This window comes from Calidris pugnax, unplaced genomic scaffold, assembly GCF_001431845.1.
Source record: "Calidris pugnax isolate Ruff unplaced genomic scaffold, ASM143184v1 scaffold27, whole genome shotgun sequence".
In the NCBI taxonomy this organism is placed as follows: Eukaryota; Metazoa; Chordata; class Aves; order Charadriiformes; family Scolopacidae; genus Calidris; species Calidris pugnax.
In genome coordinates this window covers 15,264,049-15,284,728 of record NW_015090893.1, presented here as the reverse complement: position 1 = coordinate 15,284,728, position 20,680 = coordinate 15,264,049, and the positions used below count along the sequence as shown (strand labels likewise).

The 20,680-nt window shown below is 42.4% G+C and overlaps 1 long non-coding RNA gene across 2 annotated transcripts; it reads left to right on the top strand.

Annotated features, from left to right (window-relative positions):
• Positions 1-360: 360 nt before the first annotated feature.
• Positions 361-18,667, top strand: LOC106891278. 2 transcript variants are annotated; one of them, XR_001412664.1, is made up of 6 exons: positions 361-492; positions 7,142-7,301; positions 8,514-8,633; positions 9,149-10,032; positions 10,344-10,476; positions 17,972-18,667. It is a non-coding gene; the product is annotated as an uncharacterized LOC106891278 (long non-coding RNA). The 2 variants fall into 2 exon arrangements; XR_001412665.1 differs by lacking the exon at positions 8,514-8,633.
• The last annotated feature ends 2,013 nt before the right edge of the window (positions 18,668-20,680 follow it).

Sequence of the window (20,680 nt, the reverse complement as noted above, 5' to 3'; positions counted from 1 at the left end):
GCACTCTTCACTGGACATATTTGCTAAAAAAGCTGGAAAAAGGCTCATAGACCTGTACGTCAGGTTTGTTTATTCCTCCTTATGTGATGGAGTCTGAATCCTGGAGAAGAGCTTGATATATATTATCAGAGCTCTATTTTTAGGCTCTATTTAATTATATAAGTGACTATGCAAGATCCCTGCCTGGAGCAGACCCAGCCTTGAATCAGAAGAAATCAGTCAATTTTTCTTATATTCCTCATTTCTAGGGCTCCCCCTAAGCCTCAGAGCACTCTCTCCTTGTTTCTATGGCAGGTTACTGGCTACGACTTTACGGAAAGCACGGTTTGCTTTTGGTTATTTGTGTGTTTGTATAAACCAGGAGGAAGAGGAAAGCCCAGTTGCCAGGCAGAGATGGGAAAAGAGATCTGTGAGCAGAAATCCTGGCTGGAAACATCTGTGGAAGGGAAAACACTCATCATCTTGGGTCTCCAGTTAATGTGGCTTAACCTTGTAAGTCCTCTTCACTCTCTTCATTAATTCTGATGGCTTGGTGTCTTTGGCTCTTGTTGTCTAGGAGTGTAATTATCATTAGTAAAGGTAAGGTAGCTGCCCGTGGTTGCCAAATGGGATGGGACTGCACCATTCTGGAGCAGCCCTCACTTCAGGAAGCTGTGGAGAGGTGTTCCATCGTAGGGTGGTGGCTCCTCTCTGGGGATGCAAGCACCTGGTGGCCACCAGCCACCACCCAGGGAAGCTGTAAAAAATGCCCTCAGCAAAGATGGTCTAAAACTTATGCTTCTGGAATACACTTAGAAAGAAAATCTATCAGCATGCGACAGGGGTTATTTTAATAATCTAAAATCTCATTGCTTCGGGAACATTGCTCTTTCATGGAGTAAACAAGTTGGTTTAAATCTCTTTGCCGCAAGTTCACAGAAATAATTTTGAAAACCAGTATCAGTTAGACTAACAATATTATCTGTTTCATAACTATAACAGTGTTCATAAAAGGAAAAGTGCATAAAGCAAATAGAAATACCTCAAATCTCAGCCCTTTGAAATATTTACAACTAATGCCTCCCTCTTAGTATATTAAACTTCACCTGACAACTTTCCAGAGGAAAATAGTGTTATCAAATGCTTCTTTTTGAGACAATGCAAGGAGATGTTGTTACTCAGTCATGTTCCTTGCCTAGAGAGAAGCAAATACATTCCCGTTGTATTTTAATTAGTTCTGAACCTATGCTGGTGAGAAATAGAGTACAGTACTGTTATTAAAATTCATGTTTTATAATCAGTACAGTTAGTACGGTCTCTGAGAACAGCAAAGTAAAGTACTTTTAACTTTGGTTCACCGTGGAATTATCTAACTCTTGCCACCCATTGTTAAATTTTTAAGTAGAAAGAAATGTTGCAATTGTAACGAGAAATCATTACGTTGAGATCTTAAAGAAAAAGCTTGTGATTCTTCTGAAAGGCAACCCATTAATTATGAATGCTCATTAATTATAACAAATTGTCTGCCATAAAATCTCTTTAGCTGAACTTTTGAACTGAACTTCAGTAAGGCACTTTTGACAAATAGAGAAAGGACTGCCCCTTTCAAAAGTTTGAGATTTTATCTCTCATGGCATCTATATTTAAAATTAAGCAAAGTGACTAATGAAGCTAAGAAACTCATTCTTTAGAAGATCAAAGTCATAAAATTCCTTTAGTTCCCTTCAAGACAAAATTATGAATTATTGTTAAGAGATTTTTCCTTGTAACTTTTATTCCTGTAACTGTTTCATTTTAAAACCTCTCTAATTGTTCTCCAAGATGGTCTTCCTTTGTATTTTGCTGTAAAATAATTTGCTGAAGCGTCAGGAATTTTAAAAAAATCTCTAGGACAAAACTTATCATATGTTCCTCTTAACATATATTCTTTTTAAGAACCAAAGTAACACCGTATTCCTCCTTAATAAAACCCAGCACAGGGTGTTTGGTTTAACAGAGATCTCTGCTGGCATTAGAGTACACAAAATCCACGTTTGTAGAAAGAGGGGGATAAATCTTGGTATTTTTGTTTAGCATTTGTACTTCTGGTTTTCTCCACTCTGAACTGCCTCGGTATTCTCTTTTTGTGGCTTGAGACTCTTTTGCTGAACATTTATAGGGTAAATTTCAGGTGTATTTTTTAAAACCAGCCTTCCCAAGTGTTGGGTTTTATGTCCCATCCATTTCTGGGGGGATCCTGCAGAGTAGGGAGGGCTGGGGACGTGAACCTCAGGAGCGCAGATGCTTTGTGCGTGCAGTCAGCTGTGTGGCTGTGATACAGACACATTTGGGTGTAGTTTTTGTTTAGCTTTAATTGGAGTTTTTAACTCTTCCAGGGCCAGGTTACTCCTACAGCCACTTTCATTGCTTTGCCCTGTCTAGTATTGTGTTGGGCTGCAGTATCACAGATCTATGCGGTACCCATTCTGTAGCCTGGAGGGACACATCACTTCAATTACTGACAAATTTCCATGGAAGTATTTTTCCCTTTGATATTTTAGAAAGATCTCGTAGGATGAAAATGTTGCATCAATATTTTTAATGGTTATTTAGAGAGCAAAGTGTTTGGACATGCTTGAAAATATTGCTGGGCACCTATTTGCATGTGTAGGTGCTTCAATATCTGAGAAAAACGACCATCTGGTGTCTCTGGACTTAGATCCTCAGAAAATATGTAGACTACTGAAATGAAGGGAATTTAGGCACATACATTTCTTTTGATGATTTGTTCAACTTTTAATGTCTCTATCTCGAATGTGCGGAGGAAGAATATTCAAAAGACTTTGAAAGGCTCTGGTAGCTTTGTACTGTCTAGATGTGTTTTACAGATAACATTGTAGAATATTATTGGGGGAAAAAAAACCCATATATTTTGTACAAGTATTCTGCCCTCCATTTATAACATACATTTGAGCTCTTACTTTATAAAATAAATAATTGCTTACCTCATGCCAAAGTAGTATTGCCAATTAGTATTAATTCTAAGTCAATTAATTTCTGAAATAACTTTGAGCTACTTCAAGCTGCTTCTCAAGGATTTTTTCTTTTTTCTTCCAGTGTCTTCTAATAGAATTTCAGATTTGCTCTTTTAATTTATGTCAATCTCCTGGGTTGGCTATAAGAGAGGATTTGGCCTCAGAGTGCTGGAATACAAATCATTTTGATGTTGGAATCTTGCTTTAAGCAAACCTTTGCTTGGTGCAGAAGACAAAAGCATTAGTACCCAATGCAGAATGTTTCTGGTCTGTGCATCATGTCACCGGGAAAAACCCCACTCCTAAACCTATGAGTTGTTCCAACTTCTACAGGGGGAAGCCTGGGACAGGGAATTAGTGAAGTTATTATTAATTTCAGTGGTGGCTCTTTAAATATAGGACAATGTATTGATTCTGAGCCTGTTACATGACCGTTTTCCTGCAGTGTTGGTGGTATTTACTGCCAAAATTAATTAGATAATCATTGATGCTGGGCCAATTCCCTGACTTGCACGTTGTCAATGAGGTAGAAATCCAAATGTTCGCCCACTCTCTAAACCACTTTCTTTCTCTCTGACACCATCAGAAGCACATTGACACGTCTTGTGGATTATGTGGAAGAAAATCAGATATTCCTTCCTCTTCACTCTGATGGAAAAAAAGCCCCACGATTCCTAACTGTATAATCGTTTCCTATAAAATAAATTACTTATCTGTCTTAATACTGTCACACTTCTGTTCTCCAGTGTTCTACTTCTTCCATCTGTGTGCATAACTGTAATCTTTTCTACACCTACTCTATGTACTCTCAAGTGTCAAAATCTACCCTCAATCATTCCTGTCATTAGTCTCTTGTTCCTGACGGGGTAGCGGGCAAAACATCACATTCCTCAGACCTCTTCAGATGATTGCCGGGCTGGCTTTGCACAGTTTAACTGAGCTATCAGAAATATGATGAGGCTGAGTTTTGTTTTGATTTTTGTCACCTCAAATTTTCTACTTATTACTCTTGAAACTGTTTTTTGGGGTTTTTTATCGCTCTGTGTGTGTCTTGTCTCCATCATGACTGCTTGCCGCAGCTAAGCGTAACTTCAGGAGATATCCACATTACCCAAATCCCGTGAAAGTTGACTTGCTGTTTCTTATTGAGTAATTCCGTGTGACTCATGCTTTGTTCCCTGATATAATTTTTTACACTCATTTGCAGCATATTGTTCAGACAATTGAGCTTACTTACCCAAATCACCATCTTTTGTAGCGAGACGGTGCAATCACTTCCCTCGTTGCAAGAACAATGGGGTGACCCATAAATTAGACCATCTTGTTGTCCTTAAAATACAGATTATATTTGACTAAACAAAATAACTGCAGGAAAAAAGAAACCCTCTTGGAAGCTATGCATCTTCATAGTTTAATGTGATGACGTGCCTCTCCTGCTGAGCCGTGACCTACTTTGCTCACAAAATGCTCTCATTACCTTCCCCCAAACACGAGACTGTTGGAGCCTCAGGAATTCTTCACCTCGGGATCCGAAGTGTCAATCACTAATGAACGGGTCTGTGAATCCCTCCGTCGGGCACTGCGCTGCTTATCACGTCTCATGTAAATACCCCCTCTTCTCCTACAGTTGCTGTTTGTATAATTTCTTGTCTCTGCTCCAGATTCCAGCCTCTACCCTTCAGAGCTGGATAAATTTTGCCATCTTGTGAGAGATATTGATATTTTTTTTATCAGCTCAATTAAAATGTTTTGCTTTGCTACTTCAAAACATTTATTTCTCTTTTTTTTCCCCTCTTTCCTTTTCTATTATTGAAAAGGAATCCTTCTCCCCTACTCAATATATTATGTATATCAAAACTGGGTAGGATGCCTGCTGATGGAAAATCAGGAGACAAGATATTAAGCATCAACAGCCATGGGAATGACCTACAACATATGGGATGTTTGGTAATTATCCAGCCTATATTATGTAAGACATAAAATCATGCAGCTCTGCTAAAATATGCAAGGAGAGAGGAGGAAAATGATGGCAAATGACTGCTCCCAAAGATAAAGGTCCTTAACTCTTCTTTCATATTTTTTGGCTCTTCAACAAATGCCTAAAATCCGCCTGTTGAATTCAAGTTTGTCACATTGCAAAGACTTGACTTTGAAAGGTGTTTATTGACAAAAGAAGAGATGTTTGCAGCGTAAATATCCACAACTAAGAATGATTTCCAAATGTGTGACTGCAGGGATTGGCTGTAAAAGGAAGCCTGTGCTGGTCTAACTCTTCTCCTGTTGGAGTCAGGGGAAAATTTCTGATGTATGTCAGAAGACTGAAGGGTAAGCTGTGGACTTTCAAAAAATCCTCCCACTCTCAATGTGTGCTATTTTATGTCCAAATGAGGCAGGCACTTATGCTTCCAGAGAGGTGAAGTCATCTGAGTAAAGCAAACTTACAGCAAGGAGATCTGTAAATTTACGTACAGAATAGATCTCTTAGTAACGAAAAATTGGGACATGCTGTCCTAACAACAGTGCATGTTGAGTTGGACACTACAATACAGTGAATGGGGTGGGCAAGTCTGCAGAAGACCCAACTGCAGAAGAAGTCTGCAGTTTCCACTGTCACAATTTTGTTCAGAATTTTTTTTAAAAGACCCTGACGTTTCCTGGCCTGTCTCAAAAATCTGCTCAGCAGCCCTCAAACACATATTCAAATTCTTGTCTTAGTTTCTTAGTTGAGTGTCACAACACTCATGTTATGTTCAGAATTTTTTTTAAAAGACCCTGACGGTTCCTGGCCTGTTTCAAAAATCTGCTCGGCAGCCCTCAAACACATATTCAAATTCTTATCTTAGTTAAGTGTCACAACACGCATGTTGGTCTGCAGTTTCCACTGTCACAATTTTGTTCAGAATTTTTTTTAAAAGACCCTGACGTTTCCTGGCCTGTCTCAAAAATCTGCTCAGCAGCCCTCAAACACATATTCAAATTCTTGTCTTAGTTTCTTAGTTGAGTGTCACAACACTCATGTTAAGACTTGAGTTTGTCTATCAGGTTGTGCATTTGCAACTCACAATCAAAGGTACCAATCATAACCACATCTCATCCACAAGGAATCCAGGCTCCTGGAGAGGACAACTCAGCAGAGCTGTGAGGAACCTCTTCCTTGGTTACGGGGAATCTCGGCCCCTTCCTTGGTGCTTGGGGAAATGCCTCACATTGGTGGAAAGACTATCCAGTCCTGTGACTTCTACAAGGAATTGTTTTTCCCCCAAATTACTTAATGTTGTTGAACCTAGTAGTGCATTGGAAAATCAGCTTCCATGCATAGTGATTTAAGGACCCCGAATTAATTTGCAAACTCCTCCTGGGAGCTGGTCCAGTGTGTATGTAATTTCCTCCTTGAATCGGAACTTTGAATTACATTAAAGAGTCTTATTTCACATTTATCAGATTGAAATTTGGATGCCGCTATTTTGTTGGCAAGTAGAAGTATTGTGTAATAATATATACCATTATTTTTTAAAACCTGAGTCTTCATAATTAAAGAAGATGTATACAGAAGCAGCAGAGTGAAGGTCAAGGTATTTATAGACAGTGTGTTTAACAATACAGCCCAAATGATCAGTCCTGGAGTATTCTGTTGCAGTAAGGTATATCCTTCCATGTTTTAAATAGTCAGGAGTCACCCTTTGCAATAATTCTCAAACTCTTTACTCTAGTACTTATGAATTCATTTTGTATTATGCGTTGCCTGCTTATGATATTGCTTTACTTGGATTTACAGAACTCATCCTTGCATACAGAAAGAAGCTGTCTGCACTGTATCTTCTAGGAATAAAAGGCTGTAATCTGCCGTACTTGGGTTAATAAATATTTTATTATTCACAGTTTCAAATATTCTCCTGGTGAATCTCAGCAGCTGTGCTTTCTGAAAATAATGCCTGATTGAAGGATGAAAATTGCCTTCCAAGTTATGAGAAACAAACACAACCCAGCACTGCCCTTCCTCAAGAAACCCCCACAGAATAGTTGGAGCGTTGCTGCATTTTTCCTCTCGCTGCAGTGTACTTCTACCCAGTGCCACACATTGTATTGAGAGAACTTCATTTATAAGAAATAAGTGAGCTATAATAAATAACTCCTCTCTGAGCTTGCAGGAGCCTCAACATCTTCCATGGCAGCAGAGCCAAATGGTGACATCCTGTGCTGTTCTCTCCAAGGAAAAATATGAGCTCCTCGACCCGGAGGTAACTCCGCAGCGCAGAGATGGAGGGACGACAACCAGATCCCTTGTGGTCCCACTGGGTCAGCTCACAGGTGAGAGAGGGTGTGAGAGGAGGAGGGTGTGGGGTAGATGAGGAACTTCCTCCTAGCACCATCTTGGCCCAGAGATGCTCAAGAAAATAGTTCATTCAACAGCCAGTTGGCTGGGTTAAAAAAATCTAGTGTGATATGCAAAAAAAAAAGCCCTGGGAGGACACTGGGTTGTAGCTCAAACCACAATCTGGAGTTCATTTATCAATAGTGGGTCAGACACTGCTTGCCTGCCTCATTTCAAGTTGTTCTTTGCCCTGTGGTCGAGTTCATTGATTTCACCAGGGCTACTCACACTCTGAAGTACAAACTGTTTTAAGTGAGGGTGAAATAATAATTCTAGAGGTTTCAGACCTCTTTGTCCCCTAAAATTTTGATGCCCTCTATTCAGGGTGAAAAAGTGAATTGTGTCAGATATCTCAGGCTTGGCTAAAAGACTTGAGTTGCTTTTTAAAAAAAAATAAATTGCAAGACTACCTCTCAAAGTGCTGCAGTTTCACTTTTCGGATATGCAATTTTCATTCTATTGAATTTTTTGACGTATGGTTATATAAAGCTCCTAATAGCAAACTCTATCCACTTACACCTTGCAGAAGGCAGTAGCTTCAGGAGTTAATGCGGAATTATTTTTAGTATGTATTCAAGTTTATTCATGTTGAAAGGTAGTACTTATCTTTTGTAATTTTAGAGTAGTTATTTGAATAAAAACATGAGTATAGTTCCATTTTAACTGCCATGTGACATTTGGGAGCTGGTTAACACCTCTCCCAAGATGCGAAAATCTCAGCATTTTTTTTCTTTGCAACATCTCAGCGGCACACACAATACCTGGGTCTGTGTTTGGACCTATGTCTGTAAATGCATAAAATAGGAGTAATCTCCTATATGCTAGGAAAATATTATACCGTAAACAATGAAAGTATCCATCAGCCAGAAGAAAGTGCAATTTTCAGTGTTCTTTGTAGGAAAAGCTTGTTGAAGTTCAATTACCCTTTTGAGTCCAAATTCCATATTAAGCTGTCATCAGAGAGGCTGTTAGATAAAAATCTGTGGCTGAGTATTTTCCCTAGAGCTGGGTAAATATTTCTGTTAGCCAAGTAACTGAGCCTTTTTTCAGTTCATAGACTATCTGTGCAGAGGTTGCAACTTTCTCATGTTTTGGGGTCACTGTTTAGATAAGCCTTAAGCTGTTATTTCTACTTTCTATTGGAATAGTGAAAAACAACAGGTCTGCAAAATCAGCGTGTAATTTTGGTGGAAGGAGTTTAACTGTTTGTCCAAGAGGACATGCAGGGATTTGGCTGGGACAGACCAACACGGAGGCAATGGCAAAAGGTCAGCAAAATGTATCTTGCAAAATTTTCTTTGTTCTGCGTTTGATTTACAAGAAGGGGAATACAAACCTCTTATTTAGAGATAACTGTGGGTCTGACACTGGAAAAAAAGCTATGCAGTAAAAATAATAAGTGAGTCATGATGATAATGAGGCTATAGTTATGCAATACTGAGTTATCCTGATTTCCTTTGCAGGCAATGCACGATTGTCCATTTTGATATTCAAGGTAATCTGTGTTGCTCCTGCCTTGGGGCCTGTATTGATACCTCCGTGCAGTTCCATCCTGCAGAAGAGAATATACCAATATTTGCAGAATAATAACTTTCACAGTCTCTTTCACAACCAAACATACCATAACAGTATTTGTACTGCTTGGTTTGCTGACAGTAATGTTCAAAGAGGCATTTTATGATGTGTTTCTTCTCCTAATCTATATTTGCCTTCAGTTGATTTTGAAAACGTTTTCCAGCTCCTGAGTCCTAATGAACCAGCCATTTATGTGCTTGTCTTACAGAATCAAGCACAGAATGCCAGATTGGAAGGGACCTCAAGTATGAAGGGAAGAGACCTCAAGGATCGTGTTTCCTCAACAATAAACTCTCCGAACTCCCAAGCAGCGTTTGGCAGCTGAAGTCACGTAGCTGCTGTAGATCAGCAGATTCACAGCAATTGCTTGTGATGTGACCAATTCGCAGGAACAGGAAAGTGTGTTGAGTGACTAGTATCTGTATTTCACTCTCCCCTTGTAGCAGCCAAGAAGTTTAACAGACCATTACTGTGAGCACACACTCTTTTCTTAGACTGTTGACTGAGTGGGGTTGTGGCCATCATGACAGAACTGGCCACTCCGATGGCCGAGGTTGGACACTAGGTCTACTCAGCTCCTTCCCAAGGGCTGGACCTGCTTCTCTGGTGGTATCCCAGCTCCTCCGTGTTCCTTCGGATCTCCCCTACAGTTGGGCTGACTCCCAGAGGATGACAGACAGAGCGGGTGTCTCCTTCAGCACCCATAAAACATGACACAGCCTTTGCTCCAGCTGGGACAGCCAGGCTGAGCCACGTTGGCTGCAGCTTTTGATGTCAGGGTGAAGGGAGGGGACCTCATAAATTCATTTGGATGTGCTGCTAATGTTCATGCCAAGAGTGCGTATCTTTTCTTAATCCTTCCCCTCAATGGCATATTTCCCTGACTTGTTAATGGACCTAATTCCGGAGGACTGTAAAGAGGTCCTGGACTGAGGGAGCTATCACAATTCACTGGGATGAGACTCAGCCATGTACATGGATGCAAAGAAAACTGAAGTAATTCCTCTTTCTCTCAGTTACAGGTATTTTCTCTTGAGTTTGGAATCTTCTTAGTGAGAAGAAACTGCAAGAGATGCTCTCTCTCGCTGCTGAGTAAGAAACAAACTTTGGTAAAACTGTTATTTAAATGAAAGAACCATTTTATGTGTGCAGCTCCCAGAGGTCCTGTGGGAGCTGCCGTGCTCTTCTTACCTTAATTACAGTGTTGTTATTTGGACTAATGTGCTTAACTCCAAGCAGGTTACTGTTTTCTATTTACCATATATTCTTGCTAAATTGCTTATCGTTAACTTCTTGAGAAACTGAGGGCTTCCTTGCTGCAAAGCTCTTTTCAAAGACACTCCTGAGGAGTCAGTTCAGGTAACACACTCTCAATTTTTCGCTTTGCTCTGGTGTTTTTACAGGCAAATATTCTCCCCCACAATATTGTCCCCTCTTGCTGGCACAAGAGTCCACGTGAGCTCTCCCTGACCAGTTTCAGACATGGACCCTCCAGAATCTCCCATCACTCCTGTACCCTCCCAGCTCCTGCTGCAGGTAAAAGCTGCTTTTATTGTGTTTTTATTCCTTGGGAAGGCATCGGTCCCACTCCTCCTGCCCATTTACTGTACAAAGATGCATTTTTGTCTTCAGCCAGAAAGACTGTTAAACTTAAAGGTCCATACACTGCAGTCTCTATCAGTGGTCCAGCCTCACCACACTCGTTTGCATGCACCAAGAGCCAGCAAAACATCCCGGTTGTCTGAATAGCTGTACTTTGGATCGCTCCTCAAGGGCATCTCTTCTTCTCTCCAGGCATCTCATCCCACACACCCACCCCTGTCCCTCGCTGTGCCTGCAGCTGAGCTCCTCCAGCAGGAACAGCCAGGCTAAGCAGCAACCAAAGCATTATTTATTCACCCCTGGGCCCTCCTCGTTTTGCTAATCTGTTCATGGAATTAGTAATTGATAAATTGAGGCCATTTCCTTTCTTCCCTTCCCACCTGCACCCTTCCTTCCCCTCAAGGGCTGTGTGACTGGTCCTGCATCGTATTCACAGCGATTGCTCTGCTCCTTCTGCTGGTCTCTGCATCCAGCTTTTCTGCATTGCTGAAGCCGAGTGTGGAGAGGAACTACCTAAATCTGGAGAAACACCACCATGAATCAGACCCATTAATTCCCTGATGTTTTATTCTTTTGTTCGACTTCTCTTTAAATATATTTGGTGGGAAGTGACATGGTGAGACAGTTCCAAAAAAGTCACTATCGAAATTTCCCCAGCTAAAGCCCTGGTGCCACACGGGAATTACATACACACTAGGAACCAGGCTCCCTTCTGCCCCTCTGCTCTTTGCCACTGACAATTTTAAGTCTACCAGCACTAAAAGCAAGGCAGGAACTTGTCCCTGGCCCTGTTACAGAAGCCTCAATACAAATATTCATGGTTTTGTCCTGGGTGGGCTCCAGGCACATGGCAGTCAGCAGGAGCTGCTGGCAGCAGGTGGATGGCAGCTCTCGGGCTCTGGAGAGCTACATTACATGTTGCTTTGTTTTTGAGCTTCAAGAAAGCAAGAGAACAGCCCAGCTTCTTCTTTTTTTCAGGGGAAAATGATATGAAGCTCCTGGCAGCAGTGCCAAGATGTTTCTAAATTGACTCTTCCTCCCTCTGCCATTTAAGTCTTGTGAGAAATGAATTGGTGTAATTTGTCTGTGAATTAACATAAGGTGGCTATAGAAGTATGAGAGGTTCTTTGCCAGGCTTAGTCCATTTACAGCTTGTGAGCAAATAATTTAATTAGTGGGAAACACTTATGCTAAATGCATGCAAAGACTATTAGCTTATTCCAGGCTCAGTGGCAGCCCTGGAGAGCCCAGCTTGGGTTGATAAGGGATGAAGGGCCTTGGCGGGTGATGGGTCCCATCCTTCCTCAGATACACTTGTCCTTGCTCCCTAATCTGGTGTCTGGTACGTCTGAAACAGCTCCAGATTTCAAAGATCAAGGTGAAATGTGATTTTTATCAGTTTTGAGGCAGCATCTGCACTGCCCTACAGCAATGACCTGCAGGGCTGGGCTGGTGGCCAAATTGCGTGGTTTGGCTTGTCCAAGGACGAGCAGAGTCAGTCGAGGGGTGGCCCCAGCTGGAGGGGAGGGGGGGCTTTGTGGTTTGGGCTGGTGTCCTTGGCTCCAGCCAGTCTGGTTTCACAGGGGCCACTTGTTCACCATTCACCCAGTGCCACAGGAGCTGGGGTTGTGCTGGGTTGCTGGGGGCAGGAGGCACCTGGTGCCCCCTTCTCCCCACTTCACCTGATCCCCTCCTCCCTCTCGGCCACATCCAGGGCTGGACACAGAGGGGATGTGGTAGGAAGGACCTGAAAGCAGCAAAGCATCTCTTCTGCAATCCATTTCAGGTAGTGATTTATTCTTTTTCCCTCTGTAAAGGACCCAAACACCTCAGAAATTTTAGGGAAAATATTGCTGATCACAGTATTCACATCCATCTTTGGTAAACTAAGAAAAATAGGAAAAAAAAAACAGGTCTTGGTTTTGGGTTTTTTTTCTGTCTCTGTATCTGGCTTTATTTATACAATCCATCAAGAGATACCTCACCAACAATATTATTTAAGTTGAAATAGGAGACTCACTACTAGTCTTGAAAATTCATAAGATAAACAGATTTGGACATTTAATTTTTTGTAGCCAGTGGAAGAATAAATTGCCGAGTAAACATAGTGAAGAAAATATTTAAGCACAGGAGAAATCAGTGTTCTTTGTATGGGATCTTATACCAGGACTATATATTTTGCATGCTCTGTTTATTTTTGTATTGGGTAAGATGAAGTGTGCAGTTTGTATTGTTTGCTTAGGGAATAATTTAAACATAGCTGAGGATGGAGCATCTGTCGAACAACTCTTCAGTCAGTAAACAGTGTAAGATATATTTTTATTAAACATACCCCAACCCTTTTCCTTTACATCCCCACTGCTGAGAACAGTGGGCCCATGAGTTATCGTCAACAGAAGGCTCCAGGCTTTGCTGTGCAGGAAAAAAAGGCTGGTTTGTTTCAGAGCTGTGCATGCATCTAAATGATTTGCGTTGCAAAGAAAAGAAATGAGGGGTAGAGCTAAAGCAGCTGGGTTCCAGAAAAAATCATGAAAGTCAAATAAGTGAACACCTGAGGTGTCATCCTCCAAAAGAAAGCAGAAGTGGGATTGGGCTGGTGGATAATAGGTTTTCCCCAGGCCCACCACTTCGCTGAGCTGATGTTGGCAGATGAACGATATTGGTACCAAAAGGGTTAATGTGTCTCCTTTAGAAATGTGCTATTTACTGCTCTCCACTGAAATCCAAGAGTGGTAAATGCCAGCACACACCACGCAGGACATGGTATTCCCCAAGGGGACACACATGGAAGAAACTATGGAAACACGACCGTGTGGGTCTAGTATAGAAGGGATGTCTGGGGCTGTTGGGATTTCACCCTCTGCAGAAAACACCCTGGTCCTAGTAGAATGCCTGGGATAAATCAAACACTGTGGTTATGATTTGAAAAATCTCTTATTTGAAATCTTGTTGAGAAATTCTGTTTAAAAATAATAGGTAAACCTGGTAGAGGTGAACATACTACTTCCAATTTTTTTTTTAATTTTCATAGCTTCTGTTAGAAAACCATGCATATATGTTATTGAAGTGGACATATGGTGTAGAGCGTCCTGCCTGTCTTTCCCTGTTTTGCTCTCCCTTCCCTCCCTTTATTTGTCTGCAGCTCTCGCCCACTTCTGACCTGCAGAGACGAGATCCAAGGGGCGAGCTGGGACTTCTGTCTGCTGCCACCGTGCAAATAATAAATGATAAGACATAGGGAAAAAATATTTACACACAGAGCAGAGCTATTTTGATTATTTCTAATGATGCATGTGGAACTCTCAAGTTTGGGTACCAATTAATTAATTGCGCTCTTCATTTGGTCTAAGGGGAACCGTGGTACAAACAAGGGAGCTGAGGCTGGGACTGAGCAGCCCTTGCTGGGAACCAAATATGGAACAGCAGATGCCAGAGATTTTGCAGAGAGAGATTGGATTTGATTAAGTCTTCTGTATTGTGAGTGCTATAAATTGGGGAGCTGGGTGGGCCAGACTGAAGAAGAGAGGTGGCAGATGGGATGAGGGAAAGACAATTAATAGAAATATAAGCAAGCGGCTTTGTATTAGTTCCTGCTGCCTGTTTTGGAATGTGTGGAGTGAAGAAGGAAGCAGCAGGAGGTGGCACAGAGGAGAAGAGGCTGTGAGAGCTAAAACCTGAGGTGACAATCTTGGGATGTGAAAGTCCTTGGCCCCTCCACTGTCGGGTTGGGTGGGAGGCAGGTCTGTGTCAAAGGCATCAGCTGGAGGGTGTGGGTCAGACCAAACTGCTTTCTCATTTTGTGTGTTTCAGCCTGGAAAGGAGTATTGCAAACGGAGCCTGAGCAGATGCTAAGGAGAGTTGAGGAAGAGTTGGCAGCATCGAGCTCTGAAAAGTGTTTGGTTTTAGTTTCTTAAACAGTGGAGGAAGAAGAAGGGGTGTTTTGAGAATCATCTCTGGTGTTGGGGCCAATGTGCCTCTCCAGAAGGGCTTGACTGCCCACATTGCTTAAAGAAAGAAAAAAAAGGAAAAAAAGGGACAAACAGGAATGTAGTCCTCAACTCCCCGCAGCAGGCTGAGAAAGAGGGACAGGAAAAGAGGAGCTGCAACAGAAAAGCGTTAAATAGACACTCAGACAGGCTTCATGATAGAGACAAACTTTTAAGATCGGTAAGAAACAGTGAGGACAAGCCTGTTCAATAAAAAGCTGATGACAGGGCACCACAGGGACAGTAAGCACTAAATGACATCATTTACCACTGTGGTTGTTATCACTCATTATCCTGCATTATGCTGTAGATCCTATTATATGCTGCTTAATACAAATCTGGCCCCTGCTGTGGCAGGCACAATACATAAAAAGAGAAAAAAAAAAAATCATTCCTTGCCCCAAGGAGTTCATGATGGAGAGTAAGGAGTGTTTCTATGAAAAATTGCATCATCAGTTCTGCGGTGGAGGCTGTGGAAGACAGTGACACGTCGACAGCCTTTTTCTGAGAGTTCAGTTTTGTAACAAAGCAAATTAGATATATAAAAGAGAAGTGACTGTTGACTGAGTAGATTACAAAGAGAACCTTGGGAGGTGTAGCAGTTCAAATTTGTTGAGGAGGAATGATTCATTTTCGTGGTATAGAGATGCTGGAGATTTCATTTAATCTTGGATTTTAGTAGGCTACAAATCTTCACCCCTTCCATCTCAGAGACAAACCCTATGTGGTTTAGTGGTATTTGTGGCTTTCATTTGAAACTTGACAGTCCCTGGTACCCACTTTTGCTTTGACATGGTGGCTTCTTCCAATGAAGAACCCATACATTCAGCAGGTAATAAATGCCAGAAAAGAGAAGGATGCAGGCAAAGTCTTGTGATCCAAAATGATCTCTTTTTAAACAACTCCAGGAGGTCTGTATAACACAACAGCAGCCTGAGATTAGGGGAGGAACAGAAGTCAGCAAGAAGCGATGGCTGGGATGAGGCTGTGATTTTTAAGAATGAGCCTTATTCTATAGAACTTGCCATATTCCATTTATTTCCTTAAAGTCCTCATCAGCCGCAGAAGTTTCCTCTGTTGTTTCATTGCACTTGACAATAGAAGAGAATTTTCCTCTCTCAACTGACAGATTAACCATTATAGTTAGTGAAAAATACTGTCCGGCAGGGTTAAGTCATTCCACTTAGATGGCTTTGACTTTGCTATACCAATTATTAATTTCCATGAAGTTCAAAATATGTTTTATACTGATAAAGCTTCTTAAAGCGTTTCCTCTAAAGCTGTATTAAAGAAAGTGGTGCTTGCATAAGTCCTTTGGAATATCTAATGTGCCATGGCTTTTGCTATAAATATTCACCCGTTCATTATGTGCACTAAGCCTCACAAGTGGGGTAGCTATTGATTATTTTACCGGTTACAAGAGAAAAGTCTTGGATACTTGGTCTGAAGAAGCTCACAAAGCAATCTGCTGCTTTCAGTCTGGCCAAGTGGGCAATTATTTTCCTAGATTTCCCACCTTCTGTTTCCTCCTGAGTTTTATATATTTTTCTGCTTTTATGTTGGAAATTAATTTGCTGCCTGTACAAGGCACTTGACTGACAGGATTAACCCAGAAAAATCTCACTCCTTCCAAGTCCGGGAAGGTTTTTCACACCGGGGAAAGAACTTTAAAAAATGTGAGGTTTGGGGGATAACGTGGCTCCTGGCAGCTGGGGGAGGCTCGAGCTGCCCCACTGAAAATTCCCTCTTCTGCGGGGCTGACCAGATTTAATGGCTCCATCTGTGTGATGGAGCAACTCCTCGCACAATTTGCCCAAATTATCCTTGTTTATCGTTCTCACTGCCTCCTCATTTAAAACGCCTGCGGGCTCAGGGTGATGAAAGGCTGGTCCAGCATCTGCAGTGGGCTGAGAGTCGCTTTGGGGTGTTTGTCCACGCAGTTCCAGACAACTCAAATATTCTGACTGCTAATTGATTCCCTGCTACCCTCTCTAACAGGTCCAATAAAGCAGCTGAAAAGCTGTCAGTCTGGTGTGTTTTAGGCACCTTGGAGCAAACGTAGCGTGTTTGGCTGCTAATGAAACTGCTGGCAGCTGAAGGACGTGTTGCACTGACATGCCATCAGCTCTGGGGCAGCTTTGTTTGCTGCCTTGCTTTTCCCTGTCATTTGTCACCCAGAAATCATTTCCCAAATCTCATCTTCTGTTATAAAAGTATATAAAATCATCTTTCTCTTACAAAAAAGAAGACCCAACACCTTGCACGGTCTTCTCACCTCCTCCCCACGGTTCAGGAGGTTCACAGACACCCTGGATGTGACCTCCAGTTAATCCTGACATTTCGGAGTGGAATATTTCCCTTATTTCTGAATGTCAGAAGTGAGTTTGCTGATTAAGGGAAAAACAAGGTCTATCACCATGGGGAATGCTTTAAGAAATCAGAAAAATGTCATCTTGCTATGACAAACGCCACTTAGCAATGATAAAATGCCGTTTAATAGCAGCAGAGGTTATTTGCTGCTGATGTTGCAGAAGTCTGGAGCTTCGAGGGACTAGAAAAGCTTGATCTGCATTTTCAGCTTCATAAGGGAAAAAGAGGAAAAAGTAAAACGTGTGATTCATTACTTAAAATAAGACAGTAGGTAGGAAGTGAGGGAAGATGACTCTCCTACCTTCAAAAGGAAATATGTCCTAAGACCCATCTGGACTGTCTGAAAGAGCAGGCAGAGCCACTATTGCTGAGTTACAGCTTTTGGCACTAATTTCCACCGCAGCACCTTCATTTCTGTCTGAAATTACCCTCGTGTCACTGAGCTCGGTTCAGATCAGGAACTGGGTTAGGCTGAACTGGGAGAAATTAATGTTAGCGGGGAGCAGGCGGCCTCGATGCAAACGCTTGTGGCACCGACAATTCACATCCTGGATGTTCTGAGCTGATTTCTCAGCGGGGACAAGCCCTGGGGATCTGACTCTGATTATCTGAACCAGGAAACTCCCTTAACGTTGTGCTGACTTCAGTCTGGACCCCTCCTGCAGGCATTAACCACGCAGCTGAGACTGGATCAGCTCCAGGTGCTCGGTGAAATCCCAGGAAATTGCCTCCTCTGGTATGAAACTGCACCAGGCGGGAGATGGGAACAGCAGCTTTTGCTCATGATAGATGAGCCCTAATTTATTTCTCCTGTAAGAGATTTTTGGAGACAAGGTCACCCTATAAATAATGTTTAAATTGTAATATTGTTAAATACCTTTCTCCTGTAGGAAAAAATAAATTGCTGCCTTCTTTCCTTATTCCAGGTAATAGGTAAAACCTCCTCAGGTCCAATACTGTCATTTATTTTATACGATATATCTATGTTTTTGTATAAAGTGTGTATATATATATATGTGTGTGTATACATTCATATAATAGATATGTATCTCTATTATATAAATGTTTTTCAGGAGAAAGATAATTCATGGAGTGATGCCTGATCCAGCTAAGATCTTCATGGGTCCATGAGAGCCAAGGACAGCCACCACAGCCACAAGGTGACACATGGCACTGTCCGTGGGGGACAGTGTGTGGCCTCTTTGGGAGTGTGGCATCACAGCACTTGCTTTAAAGAGGACTTCTTCTGGCTCCTGAGAAATGGAGAGATGTTCTGATCATGCCTGAGAGGTGATGGACAAAAAGTGCCTGAAATCAGACATCAGAGACACCAGCGTGAGGAGGGAAGGGGGCATCGTGTCCCTGTTTCCAGGGGGAGGTGGCAGCTCAACCCTTGCAGGGCCAGTGTGGTTTTGGCAGCACGTGAGGCTGATGGCTCCGTGTCTGATGCGGGACATGAAGTGAGTGAACTCCAATCTGAACCTCTTCCTAGAAAGCCTCAAATCTGGCTTTGGTCTGATATTAAGCAGAAGAAACAGGGACAGATGACTTCCCATCCTGACTCCTTGATTTATTCTGATTTTCTTCCCTGGGGGCATGGGGCAAATTAAACGTAGGGGCCATTGCTGACAGATAGTGTGGCACATGCAGCGTGGGGACCCCTATTTCCCAGAACTACCTGTCATTTGTATTCTCTTTGTTTATGGCTTCATTACGGAGTGGCTGACCTTTGCCGAGCAGCTTGTCAGAAGCAGAGGTTTCAACGTGATGGTTGCTGCCTCCTAAAGTGAGTGAACTCCAATCTGAACCTCTTCCTAGAAAGCCTCAAATCTGGCTTTGGTCTGATATTAAGCAGAAGAAACAGGGACAGATGACTTCCCATCCTGACTCCTTGATTTATTCTGATTTTCTTCCCTGGGGGCATGGGGCAAATTAAACGTAGGGGCCATTGCTGACAGATAGTGTGGCACATGCAGCGTGGGGACCCCTATTTCCCAGAACTACCTGTCATTTGTATTCTCTTTGTTTATGGCTTCATTACGGAGTGGCTGACCTTTGCCGAGCAGCTTGTCAGAAGCAGAGGTTTCAGTGTGACAGTATCTGGCTCCAAAATGTTACCTGGGAGAAAGGCAAAGCCCAAAGGCAGCCCTTGGAAATCCTTCTCCTTATTCTGGGGGGTGTGTAGCAGAGTGGCTACAAGCTTTTTTTGGTGTTGATGCTTGAGAGTGACAAACTGTGGCTGTTTCCTTTGAATGTGCCATTATTGATGCGCTGGCCATTAGGTTTCCCCAGCAAATGGATGGGATGTTACTGGCGTTTGTTTTAAAGGTTTAATTTTTAATAGAAATTTGGCACTTGATACCATCGTATTGATTCGGAGAACAGCCCATTGTAGCAAACCTGCATATATATTTAAATAATTATTCTACTAAAGGCCCTTGCTGTCCTTCTGTAGCCTCATTACTCAGGTGTAATCTCTGAACAACAAATGAAACATTTCTGCTATTGTGTGGCAGAAGGAGTTTAGCCACTGAGCCTGTCTCAGTCCACAGGGATGTGTCAGCAGTGAAAGGCTGACTGATGGCTGAGATCCAGGCTGTTTCCCTTAAACAAGGAGAAATAGTAACCTTGAATCAGGAGACGAGGAGGTTGTAATTTAAAAGAAACTTAGAAAGAAAAAAAAAAGGCATTTGCTTGAGTCTGCCTTCAACAAATTAGTGGAAAGGTTAAAAACTTTTCTTCCTTTGAGCAAATTTGCTGGAACACGACGCGACCTTGCAGCAGTTCCACCAAAAGATGCATCACCTGTTTTATGAGTGGGTGTATTGCAAACACCATCTGGAAACACCGTTCTGAGGGGTATCATCTGGAGGTGTTCTGGCCAGGATGACTACCTGGGGTAACACGGTGCAGTGACAAATCCCAGAGCAACCCAGCTCGTTTGCTGGGTTCATCCCAGAGGTGGCTGCAAGGAAGAGACGAGCCCCCGCTGCCTGGGGCAGGTTGGCCCTGTTACCCCAGCACCTTTCCAGGTCTGGGCTATGCTGAGCTTGAAGGTAAGTCTCCAGGGGTCATGTCTCCTCAGGAATTTTTGCCTCTGCAACACGTGGTACCTTGCAGTGGAACAAGTCTCTCTGCTTTCCCAAGCTCAGGGCTGTGTCTCCTCTTGGATGAGATTCAGTCAATGAATTCTGTTTCTCCCATCCCCTCAGAGATAGAAGAATTTAAGGGATGGATGGATATCTCCTGATGAACACCAGGAGCTTGCATTAGTAATCACTCAATGCCTCTCCTGGAAGCCTTACCCAGTGCTCAGAGGACACAAAGACACAGGTACTGTGACATGACAAAGGTCACCAATGGGAATACTATATGGTGATGGTAAAAGTGAGATACCCCAACTAGTTACCAACCACCATTAGTCCAGGCAGTGGGGAAATACAGTGTGCTGCATTAACTGAATTCTCAGTTTAAGAGAATCCATCTTTACTTCCATCTTTAGAAAAGAAAAAAAAAAATCCCATTCCAAACACTCTAGAAACCTTTATAGGGAAAGCAAGGAATTACTGGTACTAAGAGAAGATGCTTACAAAGGTTAAACAAGTGGGTTGTCCTGCCCCAGTGAGTCAGAGAAACCTCAGGTTGTGACATGGCTGATTTTTGTCCATTGGGGAAGTGTGACACAGACCCTGCCGTAGACTTGACCTTCAGAGGTGAGAGAAGGACTTCCATCAGTCCCAGTGATGTATCTGCACACAGGGCTGGGGGGTCAAGCTCCCTGC